Source organism: Canis aureus, chromosome 12 (assembly GCF_053574225.1).
Source record: "Canis aureus isolate CA01 chromosome 12, VMU_Caureus_v.1.0, whole genome shotgun sequence".
NCBI classification, from domain to species: Eukaryota; Metazoa; Chordata; class Mammalia; order Carnivora; family Canidae; genus Canis; species Canis aureus.
The window spans coordinates 64,649,265-64,656,784 of NC_135622.1; the positions used below are offsets into that span (position 1 = coordinate 64,649,265).

At 53.3% G+C, this 7,520-nt stretch overlaps 1 long non-coding RNA gene across 1 annotated transcript; it reads right to left on the minus strand.

Moving 5' to 3' along the window:
- Positions 1-770: 770 nt before the first annotated feature.
- Positions 771-6,539, minus strand: LOC144324743 (uncharacterized). Its single transcript, XR_013390174.1, has 3 exons — positions 6,202-6,539; positions 1,898-4,332; positions 771-1,638 (listed from the first exon to the last, which is right to left on the minus strand). It is a non-coding gene; the product is annotated as an uncharacterized LOC144324743 (long non-coding RNA).
- Between the last annotated feature and the right edge of the window lie 981 nt (positions 6,540-7,520).

Genomic DNA, 7,520 nt, shown 5'->3' on the forward strand with positions numbered 1-7,520 from the left:
GCCCCCGAGGTTCCCAGAGCTTGTCCTGCGACCAGGGTCAGGTCAAGGTCGTTCCTCGGGAACTGTTCTGATCAGGTGAACCCCCAGCATTTGGCGGAAAGAAACAAACGGGGGCAAAACCCTCCCCATCTCTTCCTCAGGCTTCAGTCTCCAGACGTCCCCGCAAACCTGCCCAGGGCCCCAGGGAGAGTGCAGAGGAGCCGAGAGTAAGGACTGCGCCCCACGCCCCATACCCTGCACCCCACGCCCCGCGCTCCATGTCCTACACCCCACGCCCTGCACCCTGCACCGCACGCCCTGCACCCTGCGCTGCGCCACACCCTCCCCCCGTGGCCCGACCCCGCAGCGTCCTCGCATGCCATCCACAGCGATAGTTCCAGGACCCTGGAACCCTCTCCATCCTCGTCACACCCCTGAATTTTCACATGTCTGCCCTCTTGTCATGTCACACTTTCTGTATACCTTCCCAATTACCTAAGTTATCCATACTTCCGTGAACCCCGTGCTGGGCACCTGGGGGCCGGTCAGCTACAAGCGTGTGGCTCTGGTGTCGGCTCAGGTCACCGTCTCAGGGTGGGGAGGTCGAGCCCCGTGTCCTGCTCCGTGCTCAGTGCGGCATCTGCTGGACATTCTCCCCCTCCCCCCGCCCCTCCCTCCCCACTCCTGTTCTCTCTCTCTCTTTAATATAAATAACTTTTAAAAAACTCAGTGTTAAAGGATAAACTGAGGTAGTAAAATCCTAAGAGTTTATTTGAGCCAAACCGTGTGTTTTGGGGCGGGCAGCAGCTCAGGGGCGTGGGCGCCGCAGGTGCTCGGGATCCAGGTGGAAGCGCCGGGCCCACGGCCTCCTCGTGCAGCCTCACAGCAGGATCCGCAGTGTGTTGTGAGCACAGGTCACGCCTTCTCCTTCGAGAGAACCCAATTCTGTGGAATAAAGGAAAGACAGGAGGTTTTCCAGGGAAAGAAAAGTAACGAGGCCGCCGTGTGACCAGATGTTAAGAGGCTGCGGCAACCACACGCGGGCCGTGCTGATGTCCCCGTAGGCCCACGGCTCGCACCCTCCTCACTGGGGCAGGTGTTCGCAGCGAGCGGGGCCCTGCCCTCATTCTCCAGAGATCTCCGTGATCACGAGGGGAGAGAGCGCGAGTGGGGGTGTACCCCAGGCCGATTGCATGGAGCGCGGGGCCCCACATGGGACTCGACCTCACGACCCGAGACCATGACCTGAGCCAATACAAGGAGCTGGTGGTCACCTGCCCGAGCAGCCCCCGTGTTCCCTCCCAGGCACCTGTCAGAGCGGAGTCCCGGGAGCCCCGGGGCTGCAGTGCGTGTGGCGGTGCGTCCGGTGCCCTGCAGGCCCCCCCGAGCCCTCGACCTGTGGCTCGCCCCCGGCACGCAGCACTGACTACTCTGCCGTGAGCTGTCTGGGGGGGCGGGCAGCCTTCAGGGGAAGCGGCTGCCCTCCCCGCGCTCGGGGACCAAGGTTCAGGCCACCTCCCCCATCACGGTGGCCTCAGCCCGGCCCCCTGAGTGCTTGTGCTCGGTGATGCTCAGTCATGCAGAAACAGCAGCTCCAGACGCGCATCTGAAATCCTTCTCCACTGACCACACAGACGGAAACAACCATGTGTGCGTCACCTGTAAGAATTAGGGGGGATCCACCTGAGGACGTGGTTTTGATCCTTCATTGACCTTCTTAAGTTGATGTCATGTCCCTACGTGTCCAGGACAGAAGGAGAGCACGGAGGTCTGGGAGGTGCTCGCTGGAATCGGGAATGGGCTGTTTTCCTGCACATTCTGAATGCACAATTGTCATAGCCCGGCACCTGGGGGGAGTTAAGGAGGTGGTGGGGATGCTCTGGCTGGTGCCTCTGCTCCGCTGCACCAGGAGACACACCTGCTCGTGGGCGGAAGTGGCTCCTCAGGCTTCTGGGTTAACCTGCACGTCACGGGCGCCTTCTCAGTGTGGACAGCGGCAGAGTTGGGCACCGAAGGTCATGGTAGTGGACTGTGCCTTCTTATTAGAGACTCCCCGGACACTAAGTGAAGTCCTTGCAAAGTTTCCCTGTCAAATCTTTACAGTTTGTGGTGACAACCACAGTCACAGCCATGGACTTGGAGCTGGATGGAGCCCATTTTCCAGTCCCCTTCCACTTACTGAGAGTGACCACGGGCAGGTGCATAACACGTAAGCCCATGTCTTCACCTGTAGAACAGGGACGTAGGGACAAGGATTGGCCACCGCGTAAGATGAAGCGAGGCCCGGGAGCCAGCCCCGGACATACGAGGTGCTCCGCCAAACGTCCGGTCAATAAACGACCAGGGACAGAAAATACGTGCAAATGAGGAGGTGCTGCTTTAGAAGAACAAAGAAAAACCCGTGTGGCTGTGGTGAAGCTGCTCCCCGTCTTCTTGCTTTACCAAAACACATGGGAGTCACTCGTGCTTGGAGAACAAAGCACCAGTACCTACTAAGTGTGGAACGGTTTGTGGACGCAGGTAAACATGCGGTGCAACAGAGACAGCAGGCGCTCTGCACACGCGGTTTCCCGCTTCATACCCCCCAGCACAGGACCTGCTTGGCTCTTTCTGATGCTGAGGACCTCGGGATGTGTGTGTGAGCAGGTGCATTCCGCTCGCCCCCCTCACCTGCGCTGTCAGCAGGGGGAGCGGGGCACGCACCCCGTGTCTGTCAGAGCTGCCCCCAGAGCCCGGCACCGCGGCCACCTCCTACCCACGCCCAGGCCTGCGTGCCCCTCAGCCACGGCAGGACGGGCTCCCGGGCAACTGTAGCAGGACGCGGGCCCCACGCGGGCCCCACGCAGCCTCCTGGGCTGCACCGAGCAACTGAACCTCAGCCCCTGGGGCCCGACCGAGGGGAGCGGGAGGAAGGCTGCTCAGGAGACCTGGATGTCTGCCGGCGGCCGTTCTTGCGTTCGGGTCACGGCACCCCCTGCTCTCGGCGACGGTGAGCAACATCACAGGACCTGGTTGGAGTCACAAGCCTGACGGCCCAGCAGGTCTCAAGGAACCACGTGATGACATGTTTGTGGTCCAGAAACAAAACAGAGCGAATGTGCCTGCGAGGACGGAGCAGAGCCCGCGGACGCTCCCCGACTGAGTCAGCTCGTGAGCTGCGGCTGACTGGTCCGAGCCCATACCGTCCCCTGATTTAGCTGGTTTTCCGTAGATTTGCGTGTCGGGGGATTTCCTCGAAGAGGAAGAAGTGCGGTGGGTGCTGTGTTCCTCTGAAAACCCAAGCGTGGCCTCAGCAGGATGTCAGGTCCTGTGCTCCTCCTTCCGACCTCCTGGCTTGCGGAGGGAAGGGACTGGGGGAGCAGGATGTGGGGAAGGCAAACAGGCCCCCCTTGTTGCATTTCGCCTGAGGTCCCCCCCTGCTATGTGTAAAGGGGAGTCGCGGTGGGAGCAGCCTGGTGTTTGGAACGAGGCTAACCCGGGCCTGAGAACTTGCTCCCTCGTGGCCGCGTCTGGAGTGAGCGCGGGGGCTGAACACCCGCAGACAGTGCGGCCCTGGGCCAGCTGGTGCTTGCCCACCTCCCAGGAGCCCAGGGTGGCTTGCAGACTGGGGGGACGCAGGAGGGAGGGGGAGGAGTGGGCCCCTTTGTCACGGCGAGGCTGCGTAGGCGCTGCCCAGGACTCCACACGGAGGTGGCCGGTCCGCAGAGGAGACGGTGACCAGAGGGGCGGCCAGCTGGAAGGCACACCTTAGGGAAAACACAGATTCCAAAGCGCTTCCGAGGCCTGCGGGTCCAGACCCCGAGTCCTGTGCTGCCATCAGGCCAAGGACAGGCAGAGGTTAGGAGGAAGCCCTGGGCGCCATGAGGAGTGGGCATTGTCCCCACGGCCCGGGGAGGGAAGGAGGGCTGCGGAGGGAAGGGGGGCCGTGGAGGGAAGGGGGGCTGGGGGGTTGGGGAGAGAAGGACAGTGGAGGGAAGAACAGCGTGGAGGGAAGGACAGCAGTGGAGCTGGTAGGGCCGCGGAGGGAAGGATGGCAGCAGAGGGACTCTTGGACCCTTGGGCCCATCTCTGGTAGAGGTGCACACGGGTGTCTGCAAGGCCCAGGCCCCGCTGGAACAGACGCGGGTGCTGGTGTCCCTCCCGCTGGCGCAGGACTCCCAGACTGGGAGCTGGCACACAGGAGGCATCTGCCCTCAGGGCCCCGGCCGCTAAGGCTCGCGGACCGCAACCCGGCTGAGCACAAGCTCCTCTTCAGACAAGAGCTTTGGCTACCGGCAGACCCAGAGCACAGCAGACGCGGTTTCACTGGTGTCTGAAGTTCCTCAGGCTGAAGGAGAATGATGAGAATCAGATCTACAGAAAAGATCGAGGAGTGCCATAAACAAGAAATATGTGAGGAAAACCACCGTTTTATACTTTCCAGTATTTATAAAATACAACTGAATGTTTAAAATAAAAATTGTAATAACGTCCTTTGGGAATTACAAAGTATGCAGAAATAAAACCTATAAAAATAGCACAAAAAGATCAGAGTGGGTAAGATAAGGTTTTTATAAGTGTTATAATATTTATGTAATATGATAATTTAGGTATGAATAGTATGATTGTTAGCAGATCCTTTGAAAAGAAAAATAAATAAAACAGAGAAGAATTACAAAAAAACCGACACAGAATAAACACACACAAAAAATACAAAAATGCCATTGGATCATCCAAAGAAGATAATAAGGAAGGAGGAACAGAGGCAAAAAAAAAAAAAAAAATGAGAGAAATAGAAAATAAAGAGCCAGATGGTAAACTTAAACCAACTCTATCACTATAATATATATAAGTAAACTAAACACTACAATTATGAAACACAGACTGTCAAGGTGGATAAACAAACAAGCCCCAATTGCGTTCTTTTTAGAAGACACACACTTTTAACATAAAGACACAGATTCAAAACAAAGAGGTGGAAAAATATATACTTTACAAATACTAATTATCGGGAGGGTGTAGTGGGTATATTAAGAGTAGACGAGCAGATTACAAGGAAAATAATCTACCAGAGCTAAAAAGAACATTTCATAATGAGTCAATTTGTTACGTAAAACATAATTATCATAAGCATATTTGCACTTTATACAAAAATCACAAAAAAAAACCCACGTGGAACAAAACTTAACTGGATTAAAAAGACAAATATGCAAATTTACTATTTGAGTTGGGGATTATATCACTCATATTTCAGTAATTGAGATAATTATTAGACAAAAGGATCACTAAGGATACGGAAACGTGAACAATACCATCAGTTTGACTGGATCAATATTTACAGAATATTATAATCAACAAATGTGGAAAACACAATCTTTTCAACTGTATAGGAAACATTCACTAAGATGCACTGTAAGCTGTCCTATTAAATAAGTACCAATAAAGCCAAACTAAATTTATAGACAGTAAGTTCTTTACACAATGAAGTTAAATGAAATAGTATCAATAACAAGTACCCAAAATATATAAATTAAACACTCCATCTCTAAATAACTCACACATCAGAGGAGAAAACACAGGAAATAGAAAGTCTAACTTAAAAATAATAAAAACACAACATATTAAAACATGAGGGACCCTGATAAATACAGTTTCGGGGGAAAGTTACAGATTCTCGAGTCCCATAAATCAAAACACACTCTAAGAAAATCAACAGGGAAAACAAAAAGTGGGAAAACATTCTTATACATCTATGTGAAAAATAACTCATTCAGACTATAGAAATAGCCTGCAATTCAAAAATGAAGAGGGTATTTAATTAAAAAGGAGCAAAAGACTTGAACAAACACTTCAAACAAACAAACAAACAAACAACCAAACAGCAACCCAGAAAACCAGGGACAGACTCATAAACGCAGAGAATGAACAGGCGGCACCAGAGGGGAGACGGCAAGGGGAGGGTGAGACAGGTGAGGGGACCAAGAGTTACAAGCCTCCAGGTATGAAATAAAGAAGTTGTGGGGCGGGGCGAGCAGTTCGGCATAGCAGAAACAGGCGGTAACCTGGGGGCGGAGGGTGACCCACACAACCTGGCGAGCAAGAGGACGGTATGGGCGCGTCCGACCCCATGCCGCGCTCCTGAAGCTGACACAACGGTCTACGTCAACTAGGCTCTGGTCATAACTTTTTTTTTTTTAAAGAAGGTCTATGAATGACTCATGAGCACATTGAAAAGTTCCTGACCCGGTGACTCACGAAGGACACAGACTATAGTCGGAGATGGAATTCTCACAGGGCGTAAGTGACACAGCAGGAATCCGTAACACACGCAGAATCATCACAGGTCAATAAACAACCCAGGAAAATGCCTGAACAGACACTTGGTAAAGGAGGGACACGAACAACGCGTAAGTGCACGGAGAGCTGCCCGTCCTTGGTCTCTGCGGAAACGCCCGTTAGAATCTCCGTGCGGAATTCTTCACCCGACTCCATCCTCCCATCTCATTCACTGAGGTTTATATTTCTAACCACCTCATCGTTAGACTCGCGACTATGCACCATCGTGCGTCTCTGGGTGTTCACTCGCCACTATGTCTAGGGAGGTATAACTGAAAAATCCATTTCTGGGGCCCCTGGGGGGCTCCAGCAGTGGAGCGTCTGCCCTCGGCTCAGGTTGTGACCCTCGGGTCGCGGGATCGAGCCCCGCGTCGGGCTCCCTGCTCCTCCCCCACCCGTCCCCTTCTTGCACACGCTCGCTTGCACTCTTTCCCTCTCTCTCTCTCAAACAGAATCTTTAAAAAAAGAGAAAAATCCATTTTTTCCAATTCAAATTATAAGCATTCTGGGTGAAATGTAGCAGAAGATAATAGGAAATAGAATACCCAGATTTCACGTGAGATATTGGCAGCTGTCGGAAAGGATGGGGACCTTGGATGTGACAGCGGTGGGGTGCGTGCAGCAAGACTGCTCTGGGGTCAGCACATGTGTGGCTTACATACCGCAGGCTGGCCCAGGTTCTGATGGCACTTGGTGCTCGCCCTGACCTGACCGCCAGTTACCCAGCGGAGAGCAGAGTTCAGGGTCGGTGACCACAGGACGCTCACATGGGAGACACCAGTGGCCTGGATGGGGGTGGGGGCGGGGCTCTACAGCTCTGCGCTTCAGGTACTGGATAGAGATGTAACCAGGTATTGTCCTGGAATCCAAATTCACATGGTCAATATGAGCCTTATATCATATTGGTCAATATGGCTCTTATATCAAGAGCCAAAACGTGATTGCAGAAACTACTGCCTTAGGGCCCCAGAAGAGTGCAAAGCGTGGTATCTGCAGGCGCACTTTGATTGACACAAAGCACAGGACTCTCCAAGGGTAACTCATAGTGAACCCACAGTAATAAAAATGAATCACAAAGATCCAGGGTAGAAAGACATCCAGTGACACCGGGGGTGAATTCTCCACAAATTCTAGAAAAGTTGCAACAATAGAAGACACAGTGAAAATCAGAATCCAGAGATGGAAGGACTAGACGCCCACAGCATAGACAGGTGACTGTAAAGGCA